General features: G+C 44.5%; 1 pseudogene; it reads right to left on the bottom strand.

Annotated features, from left to right (window-relative positions):
- Positions 1-14,783: 14,783 nt before the first annotated feature.
- On the bottom strand, positions 14,784-14,907 carry LOC139440516 (U4 spliceosomal RNA; annotated as a pseudogene).
- Between the last annotated feature and the right edge of the window lie 4,373 nt (positions 14,908-19,280).

Below are 19,280 nucleotides of genomic sequence, written 5' to 3'. Positions count from 1 at the left end.
TTATTAGATGCTACGAAAACCCATGACCACGGGTACTAGCTAAATCTGAGGGTAGGAGGATAGCTTCGAGAGAGGGGACCTCCAAAAGTGGTCTGCTCCCTGGTTTCATTGAAATTCCTTAGAGGTTGTTTAGACTAAAGTGTGACAGTGGAGGAAAAATCAAGACTTATTTGGGTACTTAAATAGTTGTATTGAATTTGGAAAGTGAAAAGTGATAGGTTGGAGACAACACAGTTTCCTGCTTGTGTGCTTGCGTGGTTGGTCCAGTCCCTGAGCGAGGGAGCAATGGAAGAGGACCGGCTTTGAGTAGGAAGACAACGAATTCCGTGTTCAACCTGTGGAGCTTGAGAAACATTGGAGACACCCCAGTGGAGAGGTAAAGTAAGCAAGAGCTGGAGTTGAGAAGAGAAGCTTGGGAGTTGTTTATATACAGATAGTGGTTACAGCTATTGGCAAAGGTGAGACTTACCAAGGAGAGAGTAGGATGGGAACAGAGCTTAGGACAGAGCACTAAGGAGTCCTGATATTTAATCCAGGCCAAAGGATGGAAGTGTCAAGAAGGAAAATAAAGAGTTATGGTGTTCAAGGCTGTGCAGCAATCAGGCCAAAGGAGCACAGAGGGAGGTGCTGGGCATGGGGGACAGAGACTACATGGATGTGGGCTGAGCAATGAGAGGTGAGGAAATAGAAAACATACCCCTATCACCATCTATCAAGAAACGGGGTCCTAAAGTGGAGAAGACGAACGCGGTGGCAGGTGGAGGGTGTGCAAATCAAGGCCTAGTTTCTTGTTTGGTTTTGCTTTGTTTTGAGATGAAGACGGGCAGGTCATGGATAGAATCCAGTTGAGAAGGGGGAGAGGTGAAGCCACAGAAGAGCGAAGGGATTGTTGCAAGGGGTCCGACTGGAGGCTGAGTGAAGTTCAGGAAGGAAGGACCATCTCCTAATGCACCGTAGAGCATGACAGGCCAAATATGGGTGTCAGGTAATGTGGAGGAAGTCGAGAGGGTTCTGGGCTGATGGCTTCACTTTACTCTAAGAAGCTAAGCATCAGAAGGGAGGTGACAGGATCGGAGGTTTGCAGAAAGCAGGGAAGTTTCAAAATAGTCACTGAATAGAGATTAAGCCAGAGAAGCACATGAGGCCTTCCCGGCAGTGCCGAATCCTCCTGAGACGGGTGATGACTCACATGTAAGTGCCCCTTTTCACAAACCTCATGAAAGGACTGCCAAAAGTTTATTAAATAATCTTCACGTCTTCTGTGACAACTACTTTTAAGAAGGACATGATAGCAATTGTTTTCTTCTGTGTATATACAATCGTGTATCTTTTTCTTTCATCACCCTTGAACATCAAACCCAAATTCATGAGAAAGAGTTAACTGAATCTAATTTTTTATTTCTTTAGTTAAAAAAAAAAAAGTACCAGAGTGGCTGAAAAACTAATCCGTGAAACCTCCAAAAATGCTAATCTCAGAATTCATATTTGGAATGTCAACCAGGGCATACAGACAAAAAAGCCCATAAAGACAGTGCCCTTGAGGGGTGGGCTGGGGGAGGGATTAACTGCAAGTGTGCAGAATTCAATGGTTCATGAGGAGTCAAGCAGTCGTTGAGATGCAATTAAGGATATTGAGTTCTGGCCAGGATGGAGGCATAGATAGACACACTTTGCCTCCTCACACAACCAAAAGAAGGGCAACAAATTTAAAAACAAAAAATAACCAGAACTGACAGAAAATTGAACTGTATGGAAGTCTGACAACCAGGGAGTTAAAGAAGAAACATTCATCCAGACCGGTAAGAGGGGTGGAGACAGACAGCCAGGGTGGAGAGGACCCGTGGCAAGGTGGCGGCTAGAGACTGGGGTGGGCCAGAAGTCAGCTGGCGTACTGGGTGGTCCCACATTCAAGTGCAGATAAACTGGGAGGAACAACTGGGTAGCGGGACAGACCACTCAACCCAGGGTTCCAGCGTGGGAAATAAAGCCTCAAACCTCTGACTGAAAAAACCTGTGGGGGTTGCAGTGGCAGTGGGAGAAACCCTCAGCCTCACAGGAGAGTTTGTTGGAGGGACCCACAGGGTCCGAGAATGTGCACAAGCCCACCCACCTGGGAATCAGCACCAGAGGGGCTCAATTTGCTTGTGGCGAAGATTTGCTTGTGGAGTCCCCCCTGTTCCTACCGTGGGCCACCACTGTTTCTCACACAAAATACAACTGCCTTCAGATGGGCCTCCCTGCCCACGTTCTGTCCACTCCCATCCTCTCTCTCTCCCCTGGTTCAGTTGCTGCGTAGCCAGAGGTTTCTCCAAAATGCAGATCTGATTGTGCTCATTCATGGCTGTTACACAGTGGCTCCCTAACTCCTTAAACCTTGACCCCAGGCCCTTTGTCAGTCCTCTGTTTTGCCTCCCCCCAGCATTTAAACACCTAACCTAACAGCTTCTCTCCCCTCATCTCACTCTGCCTTTCTTTCTTCTCATTTCCTCTCTCTTCTCCTTCTTCCCACCCCCCCCCATTCACTGCACAAGCTCCTAATTCCAGTCTCCATTCAGACAGTTTCCTCCAGAATGTCTTCCTGAACCCAGTCATTTCCTTAGACTCAACATTTTTTATAAATATTGATGCCAAAAATCTTTTATCATAGGCTCTCTGATTGTCAGGGTTTCAGCTATGGTTCTCAATGCTACATTCCTAAGCAGAGTGATTGGGCTATAAGAAGTTTCTAAAAATATGTAATTGAATAAATGGATGACCAAATGAATTATCGATGCAACCCACAGTTTTGGAGAACATAAAAACTGGTTTTGGGCCCTGCCTGGTATAGCTCAGTGGATAGAGCAGGGGTTGCAAACCAAAGGGTTGCTGGTTCAATTCCTAGTCAGGACACATGCCTGGGTTGCAGGCCAGGTCCCCAGTAGGGGGTGCACAAGAGGCAACCACACATTGATATTTCTCTCCCTTGATTTCTCCTTCTCTTCCCCTGTTTCTAAAAATAAATAAATAAAACCTTAAAAAAAACTAGATTTGGTCAACATTCCAGACTTGATCAAACTTGGGGAAAACAGAGAATGCATTGAATCATATTAATCAAAATTCCAATTCATACATTTCAACACGAAATATAACTGACAGGTGGGCGCAAGCTCATGTAGGTCATGGGAAACCAAGTCACAGAATATTTTTTGATAGGCATAGATTCAGAGAAAGGGAAGTTATGATTCAAGTGCTTAATAACATATGGCTGTAATTGCCTGGTCATCCTTATTTTTGCATTTGGTGGGTACACCTGGCAGGTAAAGACCCCGCTTCCTGTCCATGGGTGGCGCAGCCAAACATCAACCTTTCTGACTGTTGGTTTTGACCCTCTCTGCCGTCAAACCCCCATATCGCAGTGACACCTTGTTTATATAAGCAAACATCTTCTGTTGCACTATTCGACCCTTTCACCAGACTGAGTCTTCAAGAGATTTGTGTTTCTCTCTTCTAATCCCTTGGAGGTTTTGATTTTCCCCTTGTTCTCATTGGATATTATTTCCCTCATTCCCAAATCCCTGGTGGTGACATGTCCCAAGGATCATTTGCCCTTGAGCATTCTGAGCTTGTACTAGTGACTGGTGGAGCTTTAGATGGCATTAGGTAATTTAGGGGATCATCAGCTTGTGTGAAATCAAGGGCCTCTTGGCAATGATGTTTGAAAAGAGAAAAATGTTGAGTTTCAGACTCAAAACAAGCATTAGAACAGCTAAACCAGCAAGATGTTCTGAGACCACATAGTACAAAGACAGACTGGAGGCAAAGAGCCAACTCTTTGAAGCTAGAGGAAGGTCATTTTGTTTTACTTTATTTTATTGTTGGGCTCAGTTAAAAATTGCCCTTAGCTTAGATGCTGGCTCAGGAAACCCTGCGTGCGAGGTATTCAGACCACATGCTTGAATGTCTGCAACTTCCACACTACAAAATCACTGAATGTGTGAACAATGAGTACTTTATACGTGCCACTTGGTTTTGCCCCACAGTGAGCTCCAGAAGAATCCAGTCTACAACTATTTTGTTTTCCTCAGTCCCTTATGGAAGTTCATTAACCACTGTCCCATCCACTTACCCAAGGCAGCATACAGAAGAAGATATGCTGTAGGATACTGAGCTCTATATTTGTATTTTAAAAATTAACTTATTTACACTTAAAATTACACATGCTTTTCTAACATAAGAAGAACGATGGCTGTGGTTGCTGGCAAACACCTTGGCTGGATGCCATTGTCTTACCTTGTGGAAGGTGAGTGCTCATGTACCCAGTTACGTCAGGTTCCAGCAGACAAGAGGTCACGCACAGGAGAGCAACCCTTCACCGATCTGGAATCTAAACTGTGCAGTTTTCTCCCTCCTTCACTACATGATGCCTGTGACACTATCCACATTTTAATCATTCTTTACGTAGCTTTGATTGCAAATTCCTGGAATTTTCTTGAGTAGTTGGGCTTTCAAAATGCAAACGAATTTAAAACAAAAGTAACGCTACATATAGTATGTATCAGTTAAGCAAGTTTCTTCACAGACTGAAGTTGAAATCTTCTGGTGTTGAAGTTTTTGTGGTGGGCAGCTGGGGCTTACTAATCATTATCATAGTGATTTATTTCTGCACTTATTAAGTACCTACTGTTTTCTGTAGGTCTGATTAGGCTCAGAGGTGGAGAGAAACATTAAAGTAAAAGAATATAATCTTCTTTACCTTGAAGGATTATAACCTGTAGTGACTGAGAAATTGGAAACTATCAACAAGTAAAAAAAATTTTCAAAGCAAAACAAATATAAATTATATATCTTATTTTGCCATGTATAATGCACACCCACATTTTTGGCCCAAACTTTCAGGAAAAAAATCTTTTATTTTAATTTTTTAAATGAATTTTTTATTATTTATATTTAGAAACAAAACCGATCATCATATTCCAGGGCATTATTTTGCATACAGATATCGTTATTGCTTTCTAGAGTTATACTTTTAAGCATAAATAAAAGTATAAGCATAAGCAAAAGAATTAAAAATTTTTATATAGATACGGAATTAGTACTACCCAAGTACAATGTGCATCCTTATTTTTCCATCAAAAATTTGGGCAAAAAATGTGCGTTATTCATGGCAAAATATGGTAGGTTTGAGCTTTGGTTGGTCTTGGATTTAGATGGAGGGAATAAGGAAAGAACCCTTGGCCTGGGCAGGGGAAAAGCATAAACAAAGTTGACACAAAGGAAGTCAGTAGGGAGCTGTAGAGTGTTCCTGCCCAGAAGGGGGCTGCACAGAGACCTGAGGTGGAGAGCTGGAAAGAGAAGGTGGACCCTCCTAACAAAACCCGCTGTCAGAGAGCTGCCTAAGGGGCGGGGGGTTGAGAGTTAATCTCTCAGTCTGTTATTCACTCAAGAGGCACTGCAAACCCTCGATCACAGCAGTGAGATAATGGGAAGTGTGCCTCCGGGAGAAGCCATGGTGCAGATAAGAGGTTGTGTAATTACAAGACAGGAATGGGAGGTGAAGCTTTTGTGAGCATCAAGAGCCATCTGAGCCACAGAAAACTCAGGCTTAGACAGAACTGAGAGAAGAGGAAAAGGAATATTAAATATTAATTTTGTTAAAAGAATAAAGGTTATAGCATAGCACTAGTGACATAGTAAAGCTTAATAAATACTATTGTTGTCATCAGCACCAGAAGACTATTTTGCATCATGCTTTAGTAGAAATACAAAGTGAGGGAATCTTACATTTATCGTGTACCAGGTAGGTTAGAATCAGATTTATTTTTATCTACGCAATAACCTGGATATGTAGATGCTAATATCCCTAGTTTTTCAGCCACAGATACACACTCAAAATGGCTAAGAAACACGCATACGCCCTCTAAATCCATCTAAATGATAGAGCCTAGATGTGTCACCATTTCATGATTGTTTAGCATAACATTTTGTCACTGAATGATAGCCCATGAAAAATTTACTTTTTAATTTAAAATGAATGTAACCCTTCGAAACATAGCTACTTCTCTTCAGCAGAAATAAGCCAGAGACAGAATCCTCTGAAGCGACGCTCAGGGAGTTTGCTGTCCCTTCCGGTGGGCTGGCCTGAGGTCTGCCAGGAAATATGGTGGGCTTGCCCTGTCTCACGGGAAGCTCACAAATATTTCTAGAAAGCAAGACTGATACCCATTGTAGAGATAAGGAAGGTGAGGCACCATCTACCTGAAAACTTTGTTCAAAATCCCCCTGCATCCAGCAATGTCAGTGACAGAATAGAACTCAGTATGGAAACTTCAGCTGAGTCCAGGCTATTAGTCTATTTATCTAGTCGTTCAGTAAATATTTATTGACCAACCTGCCATATGCCAAACTCAGCTGTCAGTTTTTGGAACACAGCTGCAACAAACAAAACCAAGTTTCTGACCTCAAAAAGTTTGCATTCTGGTTGGGAGGGAAAGGTAATCCACAATAAATATGCCAGGTGGTGACAAATGCTTTATAGAAAAATTCAAGCACAGCAGCACAAAGCAGAGACATGTGCGTGCACCCACGTTCAGAGCAGCATTCTTCACAACCACCGAAAGGAGGAAACAAGCCGAGTGTCCGTCAGTGGCTGTTTACATAAACAAAATGTGATGCGTACAGAGAAAGGAATATTATCCTCAAACAGGAAGGAAAGTCTGACACATGCTGCAATGCGGGTGAACCTGGAAGACGTTATACTCGGTGACAGGAGCCCACTGCAACACACACGGTGTGTTTCCACGGAGGTGAGGTGCCCAGAGCAGCCGCATTCGCAGAGACAGAAAGCAGAGGGGCAGTGGCCAAGGGCTGAGGGCTGGGGACAGGGAACCTCTGTTGACAGAGATTGTCGGGAAGATGAAAGAGCTCTGGAGCTGGGTGGTGGTGACGGTTGCACAACAGTGCGCATGTGCTCAATCAATGTCACCGAGCTGTGCCCTTGCGCTTGGTTCAGGGAGTGTGTGAACTCTTGCTGCCTGGCATATGCCATCAGTTTAGCTCAAATAACCTCTTCTAAAAAATGTTCAAGATGGTCAATCTTATGTTTGTTTTACTACAATTCGAACTAACATTTTAGGAAAGGATACACAATACCAAGATGGGGGAAGGATGTCTTTCTGGGGACGACTGTTAGGTAAGAGTTCTCTAAACAGACTACAGACGCCCTGACACAAGTGGCTGCAGACCCGTTTCCCTCCCGGTGACTGCAGGCTTGTCGACATTTGGACCTGGGGCCGGATAAATGAGAGGGTGGGTACTCCTTGCTCCTTGGTGGGGGTGGAGAGGAGACGGTATTTCCTACTCAACCTAAGGAATGAGATAAACTTGGCATCCCAGATATATCCATTGAAGGAGAGAGATATCTGTCCACCTGAACCAAAGGAAGCCTCACTTCCCAGTGTTGGCCCAGATGAGGGCGAATCTCTACGAGGGTAGGCCCCTGTCCCTTACAGGTGTTACTCCCCCCACCTTCCTCTTCTCCTTGGAGATCTCTCCCCAAGTACAGTTGCTATTCCTCGCTGGCTTGAAGCAGGAAGGGCTGCCCTGTTCCTTGTATGCCCCTGAAGGCATCACAGCACAGCTGCAATGACACTGATTGTTTGTCTAAGACTTTGCTCAACATTAAGGAAAAAGCATTTGATAACAGGAAACTAAACTCTTTGGCTTATAAAATATCCTTCTCTGAGTGTGGCAGGCTGCAGTCTACCTCCAACCTGAGGGCTCCTTGAAATCTAGAATCAAAAGCGGGCTTAAGTCCACATGTTGAATTATGGCTTCTTGGCTGAGAAATGTCTTTCTTCCAAGATAGGAAAGAGTTGTGAACTCCTCAGGGAAGCCTTCTCCCTCCCCACAAAGCGGGGCTCCTTGAAGCCTCCGCAGGTATGGAGACCTCTCTTCTCCATCACACCAATCCCACTGGTCCCCCTGGGGCCTCCCTTCTCTTAAACTATAAACCACCAGTCACTCTGGACTCCTGCCTTTCCACTTCCCACCTCCCCACAACCCATGAGTTGCATGGCCCTCCCAAGAATGTGCATAGCTGTCAAACTAGTCCGTTCCTCTCCACCCCACACCCACTCCCTGGTTTCCTGCCTCTCTGCTCTCTAATCGGGTACCAGTGTGGCCGTCGCCATGGTCTTTCTGCCTCCTGTCTCTCCCACTCCCATCTGCCCTCCACACTGTCCACAGTGGTCGCCCCAAATCCAAGTCTCACATCAGTTTGCTGCTCAAAAACTCTCACTGGCCCTGCTGCCTACAACAGCGGTCCTGAGACCCTCACAAACCAGACTCCACTTACTGGTCTTACTTTTGTCATCCCCCTCAAAGGCGAATCCCTCAGCCTTAGGAACAACTCTAGGGTTCCCAGAAAGCAGGCACATTCCCAGCTCTTGGAACTGGTTCCACTTGTCCCCTCTGCCCAGAATCTCTCCCCATTTTCCACCTGGCACATTCTTAGTCTCCCCCAAAACCCATCGAGTGTTTTTATGGTTTTTTTAATGTTAAAGTTCTCTGACTATCCTCTAGAGTTAGCGGCTCCCCTCTCTGATTCCAAAGCACTTTAAATGGATAAGCACTTTTAATAGCTTTTATAGTGATTGTTTTCCATGCTGCCGTTCCTCCTCTTTCCCCAGATGGTAACTTCTGAAGAGAGAAGACTGCCATTGGTCTGTGTGTCTTTTTCACTTACTACAGGACCTAGACACAACAGGAGCTCAAGAAATTTGTCTGTTAGCTCCTTAAAAATAGTCCTTTCCTGTCTGCTACTTGCCAAACTATGGGCCAGGCGCTGGACGGGCAGCAGTGATAAAAATGGATACAACGCCTATTGTCCAGGGACCTGGACTTGAATGACGTATGATTTCACTAAATACCCCAGGATGACTTCTTTTTTTTTAAACTAGTTTTGGCATTGCCCGACCTTTTCCGCAATAATGACATTAGTTGATACTTGTGCTACCGTCTGTTTCTTAAAACACCACCCCCGCGGGTGGTGGTGGTGGTGGTGTTACTGGGGACAGATAACAAGCCCACCCACGCTGGGGACAGATAAGGAGCAGCGCTGTGTTGGGAGGTCAAAGAAGTTGCAGCCCTGACACAGACTGAGGTGCGCAGCCTGGGCAAGGAGGGAAACCCGAACAGAGGGAACAATTAGGAAACAATATAGAAACATAAGCGCTCATTGTTTGGGACAGACCATGTGTTTTCAGAAGGGGGACAATGAAGTCAGCCACAAAAGCAGTGCAAATTCAGCATGCACGCCGTGCACACACACCATCGGTGAATTTGGAGCAGCAGCAGGTAACTTGGCGCAGAAAACGAGGCTTTGCTCCCCGTCCTGGCCTGTTCACCTGCTCAGGGAGTAAAAGGCCCACTCTCACGATGGTCTGTCCGTAAAACGAAACAGAAAAAAATTGCACCCGGAACCCCCATTTCTGGAGTCCCTTTTACAGACCCTGCAGTCCCCGAGGATAGAAAGAACTGGAATTTATTTATTCATTCATTTTTACATGTATTTCAAGGGGAGGAGTTAAAGAACAGGTTGCAGGTGGGGGCGGGGGCCGTTTGTCCAGGGTCCCGAAGCCCGCCTGCCCCCAGGGAGGGCCCACTGTCCAGGGCAGTAGGAACGCAGCACCAGCTGTCCTTTGCGTGCTGCGTCCTCCTACAACGTATTCTTCCCCTTGAACACTCCTCTCCCAGACGCCCTTACTCTCTCTGCCTCCCAGCCCTCCTGAGCCAGCCAGTCTGTGCCTTTGACAGGGACCCGCACAGCCCCCTTACCCACCCTCCCCACGGGGTCAGCAGGGTCCTTCCCCGGTGCTGGGGGCGGGGTGTGCTGATGATGACCGAATGCCATTTCCGGAAGCTTTTTGCAACGAATCCTGCCTCCTGGAAATCCTCTCGATTGGGCTGCTCAGAGCTTCATCCACCCAGGGAGTCCGACAACTCAGGACCCACTGACCTCGCACAGCACCTCAACTACGTTTGTGAGACTTCGGTTTCAGGCACTGAGGACCAGAAACGTTAGATGTGATTTCATAGACATAAAGACTCTATTTAAATGCCTTCAAAGGCCCCTGGAGAGACCTCTTATCAAAACCTCTCCGTCCATGACTGTAAACAACAACATTAAGACGGCCGTATCAGTTCAAAATGCAAACACAGTATCTCCGAGACCCAGAAGGGCAGTTCCCATGGTAAGCCAGGAGCGGGTTCAGTGCTTGCAGTGAACATAGGGAGCATTTCCATTAGTGAAGGCACAGAGACTGTGCTTCAGTCTAGCGGGCTCTGCGGCCAGGAAGCAGCACGTGGAGACGGCTGACTCCCATGTTTCCAGTTTGTTTCAGGGAGAGAGAACCGCTCTGTTTGTTGGGCCTTGATTTTTATTCTTCCCATAAAAAAACTTATAAGTATGACCCATGGACATGAACTATAGAGGGGGAATGTGGGAGGGAGGGGATGGGCAGAATGGAGTGGAGTGGGGGGGGGAATGGGACAACTGTAATAGCATAATCAATAAATATATTTTTTAAAAAAACACTTTTTTTCTTTACTTCCGATAATGCCGTAATTCTATGGGCATTCGGAAACATAATTTTTGTGCTTGTAGCACAGTCACCAGAAACTTGTTTAAAAATTGTTTTTTCCAAAAAGAAAATTAAAAGATTTCCTTTGAAGGAAGCATTAATATTTTCCGTATGTGCTGGCTTCCGAGAGTGGAATTAGTATTCGGATTCAGATCCAACCCGTTTGGATTGGCAAGTGCAGGCCTGCAGATCACCGGCAAGCCACATGCCTGCCCATGGGTTCTTAGCCCCTGGGCAGATCCACCGACTTCAAGGTGTGAACTGTGGGGGGCACCAACGAGGCCAGCTCTGAATTCAAGCGCTCAGCCCCTCGTTGAGATGAAATTTCCTGGGCACTGCTGATTGAAATGTCTCCCCTGATAGGTCAAGAGATACTTTTTCACTTTGAAGTGAGTAGAAGGATATTCCTGGACAGTCCAAGCCCAAAGGGGTTACAGAGGTCATCCCGTGTGGTCCCCCACGTGACAGATGAGAGAAGTGGAACTCACAGTAGCCCCAGGATCTGCTCAAGTCGGGAGAGTCCGAGGGCTCCATAGCTGAATGTGGTCCTGGGACTCCCAACTCTACGCCCAGTCTCATCCAACAATTTGCAAAATATTTGTCCATTTTGGGGAAAATATTTAAAATTTACATATAAAATTATAGTAAACGTAAATAAATAAGATTTAATTTTTCTGGCCCTTTGAAGCTGTCATTTTACAAAGAGTAGTTATGGAGGGGTAGGTACTACATAAATACAAGATTCAAAATATACAGCGGGGTACCTATTAAACCATTACTGACCACATTCCATAATGCTGTACTTTACATCTCCGTGACCATTCTGTAACAACCAATTTGTACTTCCCAATCCCCTCACGTTCTCACCCATCCCCCAACCCTTTTAAAGTATTTAAAATGCACTTTTGTCACTTTTGTTACTGTGCTCGGAAACCCCTCCCTGGACACTCCAATCACATAACGCGCATAGTTGTTGTCTACGCAATTTCCGATGGGGGCTAAGGCGTGCCGACCTAGAGGATTGGGAAGTTGGTGGGCAGAGCAAGTTGCTGCCTGATCGCTTCGTTTCTTTGATATTTCGTCTCTAATGTCCATGTTTTCCTCCTAAAGTACCCGTGTCCACCGACAAACACACACACAGAACGAGGAACTCATACAGGGCTGTTCAGAAAGTGCAGCTTTCAATGACAACATTCAGAATAACCAACAGAAAGCCAGTCTCCTATTTCTGAGAGACAAAGGGTCCCAGCCCTGCCTTCTCAGATGATTCTTCATTATCTGTGACCTAAAACCAAGAGCCATAAATAATTCAATTAAAGGCAGAAGTCAGACTTCTGGCCAAGATAGTGGCGTAGAGAGACACATGGTGCCTCCTCGCACAATCAAAAGAAGGACAACAAGTTTAAAAACAAAAAAACAACCAGAACTGACAGAAAATTGAACTGTATGGAAGTCTGACAACCAAGGAGTTAAAGAAGAAACACTCACCCGGACCGGTAGGAGGAGCGGAGACGCACAACCGGGCAGGGAGGACTCGCAGCAAGGTGGCGGCTGGCGGACCCTGCGGTCCCACATTTATGGGCAGATAAACCGGGAGGAACAACTGGGGAACGAAGCAGACCGCACAACCCAGGACTCCAGCGGGGGGAAATAAAGCCTCAAAACCACTGACTGAAAACACCTGTGGGGGTTGCGGCAGTGGGAGAAACACCCAGCCTCACAGGAGAGTTCATTGGAGAGACCCACAGGGGCCTAGAACATACACAAGCCCACCCACTCAGGAATCAGTACTAGAGAGGCCCAGTTTGATTGTGGGTAGCGGAGGGAGTGACTGAAATCCAGCAGAGAGTGGAGCAAGCACCATTGCTCCCTCTCGAACCCCTCCCTCACGTACAGCGTCACAACGCAGCGACCAGCATTACCCCACTCCGGGGAACATAAGGCTCCGCCCCTTTATGTAACAGGCTCACCAAGACAAAAAAAAAATGGCCTGAATGAAAAAACAGATCAAAGCTCCAGAAAAAATACAACTAAGCTACAAAGATAGCCAACCTATCAGATGCACAGTTCAAAACACTGGTAATCAGGAAGCTCACAGAATTGGTTGAATTTGGTCACAAATTAGATGGAAAAATGAAGGCTATGCTAAGAGAAACAAAGGAAAATGTACAGGGAACCAATAGTGATGGGAAGGAAACTGGAACTCAAATCAATGGTGTGGACCAGAAGGAAGAAAGAATCATCCAACCAGAAAAGAATGAAGAAACAAGAATTCAAAAAAATGAGGACAGGCTTAGGGACCTCCAGGACATCTTTAAATGTTCAAACATCCAAATTATAGGGGTACCAGAAGGAGATGAGGAAGAGCAAAGTATTGAAAACTTATTTGAACAAATAATGAAGGAGAACTTCTCCAATCTGGCAAAGGAAATAGACTTCCAGGAAGTCCAGGAAGCTCAGACAGTCCCAAAGAAGTTGTACCCAAGGAAGCACATACCAAGGCACATCATAATTACATTACCCATGATTAAAGATAAGGAGAGAATCTTAGAAGCAGCAAGAGAAAAGGAGACAGTTACCTACAAAGGAGTTCCCATAAGACTGTCGGCTGATTTCTCAAAAGAGACATTACAAGCAAGAAGGGGCTGGAAAGAAGTATTCCAAGTCATGAAAGGCAAGGACCTACATCCAAGATTACTGTATCAAGCAAAGCTATCACTTAGAATGGAAGGGCAGATAAAGTGCTTCTCAGATAAGGTCAAGTTAAAGGAGTTCATCATCACCAAGCCCTTATTATATGAAATGTTAAAGGGATTTATCTGAGAAAAGATAAAAAAATATGAACAGTAAAATGACAGCAAACTCACAGTTACTAACAACCACACCTAAAACAAAAACAAAAGCAAGCTAAGCAAACAACTAGAACAGGAACAGAACCACAGAAATGGAGATCACATGGAGGGTTATCAACAGGGGCGTGGGAGGGGGAGAGAGGGGGAGAAGATACAGAGAAGTAGCATAAATGGTAGGTAGAAAATAGACAGAGGGAGGGTAAGAATAGTATAGGAAATGTAGAAGCCAAAGAACTTATATGTATGATGCATGGACATGAACTAAAGGGGGGGAATGTGGGCAGGAGGGGGTGTGCAGGGTGGAGGGGAATAAAGGGGGAAAGTGGGACAACTGTAATAGCATAATCAATAAATATATTTTTTAAAAAGGTAGAAGTCAAGGACCAACCCTGGAGTTAAGTACCTGCGCAAACACTCCCAGTTGTTCTAGATCAAGCCCTCCGTCTTTGCTGGAACTATTGAAATAAACTCCCTCGTGTTAACCCTGCGTACGCCAGTCCCTGGGGCGGAACCCCACTGGGCGACCAGGAGAGGGTTATTAAGCAAGTCAGAGGTAACACCGTACTGATCACATGGTGCTGATACTGCCAATGAGAGGCCTTGAAAGATTTGACGTAGAGGAGATACACATATACATGTATATACACATGCACATATTAAAGATAATTCCTAGATATTTGAACTCTGCTATTGGATAGATGCAGTTCTACCTTGAATTGGGGTAGGGTATGGGAAGAAACAGAATTTGGGAGGAGTTCAAAGTTGTGTTTGAGCCATCTTAAACCTTAGGGTGTTGGCAGGCGCACTGACTTGCATGCTAGCTCACTGGTTCCTTCTCCCCCATTCTTCCTCATTTCCTCCATCTCTTCCCACTGGAGGGCCCCAAGCTTCTTCCTTAGACCTGATCTCTATCCACATCACTCCATTGCTGACTTCTCCAGCCTCAGCTCTTTCCAAGCTACCTGTATGCTGATGTCTCCCAAGAGTTAATCCTCAGGTCAAAACTACACCCTGAAGTCCAGGCCCATTTATCCAACTGCCTCCTCACCATCTCTAACAGACAGCTCCAGGTTCCCTCCAAAACTAGGGTTACCAGGTAAAGTAAAGGACACCCAGTTAAAGTAGAATAATGGCAAATAATTTTTTAGTGTGAGTATAAATAATATTGCATGGGATTTTTTTCCCAAAAAACACTCATTTTAATGTTATTTTTTTAATGATAGGCAGAGGGTGTCTAGACCAATTAGAACTGAGGCAGCTATAACAAAAATGAACCCAATGCAATGATGTGACCTCATAAAGGAAATGCTAATTAAAATAAAATTTCACAAGTCCTCATGTTTGTAATAATATACTAATGCACACAATATCAATTAGCAATAATCACACACCTCCGATAAACCTCATTGGCTATGATACTGCCACTGCGCATGGCTACAATATCAAAAATACGGTTTGTATTTCCCCCCTTAGGTTTATAATAAGCTATCAAACCTCTATTTAATACATTTAATTTTATAAGCCTTCCCTGTGTGGGGGACATACTGAAAACTAAAAAAGAATTTGTTGTTTAGCTGAAATTCACATTTAACTGGACGCCCTGCATTTTCGTTTGTTAAATCTGGCAACTTTATCGGAAAACATGGTCCACTCACCATCTTCATCCTAACTGACTGCGACTTCATTCTTCCAAATGCTCAGGCCAAAGATAAGGGCAAAATGCTCCAGTCTTCTTTCCTTCACACCCCACATGCAATCTAATATCCAAATCCCACTGGCTCTACCTCCAAAATATCTCCATAATCTGACACTTTTTACAAATTCACTGCTTCTGTCTGGTCCAAGACACTGTCATCATTTACATTACTAACGTAGCTGCCCAATACTTCTCCCTTCGTCTAGTCTCCCCAGAGCAGACAAAGGGATCTTTTACAAAGTAAATCAAATTATACCCCTCTTTGGCTTAAAATTGCCACAAGATCTTCATCTCGGTCAATATAAAGATGGAAGTCCTCACTGTGGCTGACCAGGCTTTATGGGTCTGTCCCCACGCCACCCGCTGCATTTCTTCTCTGACCTTCTGTTCTCCCACTCTCCCTCCCTCACATGGCTCCAGCTGACTGGCCTCCTTGATGTTTCTTGAACACAGAAAGGCACACTGCTGCCCTGGCTCCTTTGCACTTACTGCACCTGCTGCCTCCATGGCTATTTCCCCAGGATGTGTGTGGCTCACTCCCTCACCTCCTTCAAGTCTTTGGTCAGATGTCACCTCTTCCAGAAGACATTCCTGTTTAAAATTGCAACACCCACTCCTCCATGTTGACACTCACTGTTTCTCCTGCTTTACTTTTCTCCAAGTACCTACCAGGAAACACGTACCACCTAGTTTACTTAGTTGTGGTGCTAAATGTCTCCATACTGAGAACAGTAGCTGGCATATAGAGATGATGAATATTGCTAGACACAATATTATTATGTCCACTAATTATTAGTGGAATTAATAAACCTATCAATCGACAAATCAGTTAGGCAGTTGGCTAAGTCAGTAACAGGGGAAGAGATGGGTCTGGGACACAGTAGAGGGGTTATTTAGGAAAGAGCAAACAGAAAGAGGCAGAGAGTGCAGCTGGAGGCACGGTGAGTCAGTGGTTTCGGTGATGGAAGATGAGGGCGTACCTGATTACTTCTCTACAGATGTGTGTGCGCCTTTCTCTTAGGTTATGAGCTCTGAAAGGACCTTTTCCCTACAGCTGTCTCCCTGAAACCCGTCAGTACTAACACGAAGCAACACAAGAAGTCTCACATGGGGAGCGTTTATTTAACCGAATCAAACTACTACTGAAGGGTGTAGTACACCCAAAATATGCCACTTTGGCTAAGGATTACTTGAAGTTAAAGTCACTTGAAAAAAAGCAGATGCCAGAAGGGCTCTCTGACCTTCCTTCTTCTCCCTGAAGTCCGGAGATGAAGCTCCCACGGGAAAGACATCCTCCTTACACTAGGAAGAAAAGAACATTCTTGTCACCAGAGATGGGAATCAAGGCCCAGGGGAAGTCTGTACAAACGAACCTTGTTAAACTAACCCTCACCTTCCTAGATGAGCTGCCCAAGCCCCAGTCCCGTTGTGTGGTCCTATCTTCACAGTTTACCAATTTGGTACAGTCTTTGTCCAGCTTGGTGTCTAAGCAGGTGACTAGTGTGGTGGGCCTTGGCATCCGAGTCAGGTAAAGAAGCAAAAGCCAACCTGAGAAGGTGGAAGGGTGGAGGTTCGGTGGGAGTATTTTGGAGGTCCTGGCTCAAGTCAGAGTACAGAGGAGGTGGGGGTCAGAGGGCAGGAGGCTGGCAAGTGAGAATTCATTTCTCAGTTGTAGCTGAAGATTTCAGCAGTTGCAGAGTCCAAGGTGACACCATGGAAGTGGGTGGCTGAGTTAGAACAAATCATTTGAGGTGAGAGGGTCAGGGCCAAAGTATTGAACAGATTATGTCTGTCAATGATTTCTAATGTTTTCGCTCTCACATCTACTAACTTAAAAAAACAAAACAAAATTGTGTCTCTGCTCACCCCTAGAAGTTGACCTCTAAAATGTTTCATAAGCTTACATGAATGCAACGAATGTATCTTCTGCCGTATTTTCTACACCGGCATTTTAAAATAAAATCAGTCTATCACTCAAATATATCTGGTGGAATAGAAATACCACATCATACACTTTAAAAATACCAACAAATTAAAATTTAACATTGTTTTTCCCCTGAAATTACATTTGCACTCCACTTCCCTGACAGAACAGCATCCTACTGGTGTCTTTTTATTCTTAGGGGTCATTTGATGACCCTATTATAATTCTTTGCAACAAAAACACATATGCCTCTAAGTTCAAAACTTCCTCCTGAATTATTACAATTATTAGTTCACAATTAAAATGCTATGAAATTGATAACTTATTAAAAGTAAGTAAAAATGTATGAAACATGACAGAAGATTTGGGAGTGAGGAAAGGAGGTTCCCCAATACCAGTATGTCAAATGCCCCCCTGACGCCCCACATACTTCAAACATGAGGTAACTAAATGGGTTGCTCTCTAACCCGGCGTGGTGTCCAAGACCACAATGCAGCAATGGGGTACAAAGCTGGTTCTTTTTCTGTTTTAGAGGTGGCGTGTCACGGTGAGATGGTGACAAGGGGACAGCTTTGCCTTTTTTTTTTTTCCCCAAATAAGCATGACTGTGAAAAGAGAACTTGACCTTGGCCCACCATCCTCGCTTAGACTTGACACTGCACACCCTTCAGAACACACCTGCAACTATTTTCCAGAGAGCCTCACCAAATGCATTCTAGAGATGGGTAGGGAGCCCCATGCTTCCCAGGGAACAGACGCCAGCACACAGGACACTGCTTTCCTGTGACTTTCTGGCTCCAAGGATCATTGCATCACCTTATCTTCATAGCTATTGATTTTCCTGAAGATCCCAACTAATTTCAAGGTGAAACAAACTACAAGATCCCCCACGCTCTCACTGAACTCTACTGGAAATGACAAATGGCATTCTGTCGGTGACGCTTGGGTGACTGGCTACTTCTCTTCCCTAAAGTCCCTGTGCCTCATACACGGTTCGGGTTCCGGTTCAGTCTGCTAAAGGGACTTCCCTATCCCATCATGGAAATGTTTGACCATGACATTGATTAAGCAATTCTGCCTTTTCAATAAATGCATTTTACAGAAACAAATTATATCGTTCTGAAATAACAATGAAAACTTCCAAGGAAAACAGTTTAGTTGATCTTCCCAGGTTCTAGAGCCAAAGGAGTGCCATGATATTAAATTCGAATAAGCCTCAGAGCCCAGTGGGAGTACAAGGCTCTCACACCCACCTGACCTGCATGGTAATAAGAACATGTGGCTTGGATTCAGAGCTTCATTACTGCGTGCCCTTGGTTTCCCCAGACACAGGAACGAGATTACTAACAGTGGTCTCACTCTAATCACATATGAAGGTTACAGTCCCTGTGTGCTTAGAAATCGAGGCCAATTCTAATAAAAAAAAACTGAACAAGTGAAATTATTTTCAAGATGTAGCTAATAGGCTAAATAACCCATTATATTTGACAGACAAATCTTACTTGAACTGTTGAACTGTATCGTTACTTGTTTCATCAGGTCCACTTAATCTATCATAAGAAAGAGAAATTTAATTAATTCAGGGTGAATTTTAACACAGGGAAGACTTAAATAGAAAGAACATAAAGTAATCCTTCTTTTTCCTTTCTCTTAACTAGCCATGGGAAATTCCTTTATTTTTCACTGTGTAATTATAAAAGCTCTAGATTGCCAGTGCCACTAAATCACACCTTCAATTTATCAGAATTTTCCCAAAGGAACATCAAACTGGTCTAGAGGAAGAAAATGCTCAACGCCACCATACATCCAAAACTAGTACACACTTTCTGTGCTCACAACTGAATAGCTTTTCAGTCACTAGTATAACCACTTTTCTTAATCTGTGAGAATTTACGTTTCTTAAAAAAGGTGGCAAGAATTTAAAGTTTATGACCAGAAAGCAAAACGCACTCTGGAGAGCACAGAAGAAAATTTCTGACGTTTGGGGAAGGTCTCAGGAAGGCACAGAAGCTCAGTAAAAGTCCATCTTAAAGGCTTAGAATTGCTATTCGCCACCATTTCACGTCCTCGGTAAGTGTGACAGAGAGTTCTCCTCTTCGTACTAAAATTGTTACAGCCCTCCGAAGACGTGATTCCCTATTACTAATCTAAAACCTGAACCCCGGCAGAGAAAACTAGCCAGTTGGCCC

Source organism: Desmodus rotundus, chromosome 13 (assembly GCF_022682495.2).
Source record: "Desmodus rotundus isolate HL8 chromosome 13, HLdesRot8A.1, whole genome shotgun sequence".
Taxonomy (NCBI): Eukaryota; Metazoa; Chordata; class Mammalia; order Chiroptera; family Phyllostomidae; genus Desmodus; species Desmodus rotundus.
Note: the sequence above shows the minus strand (reverse complement) of the source record. Positions and strands in the feature narration are given on the sequence as shown.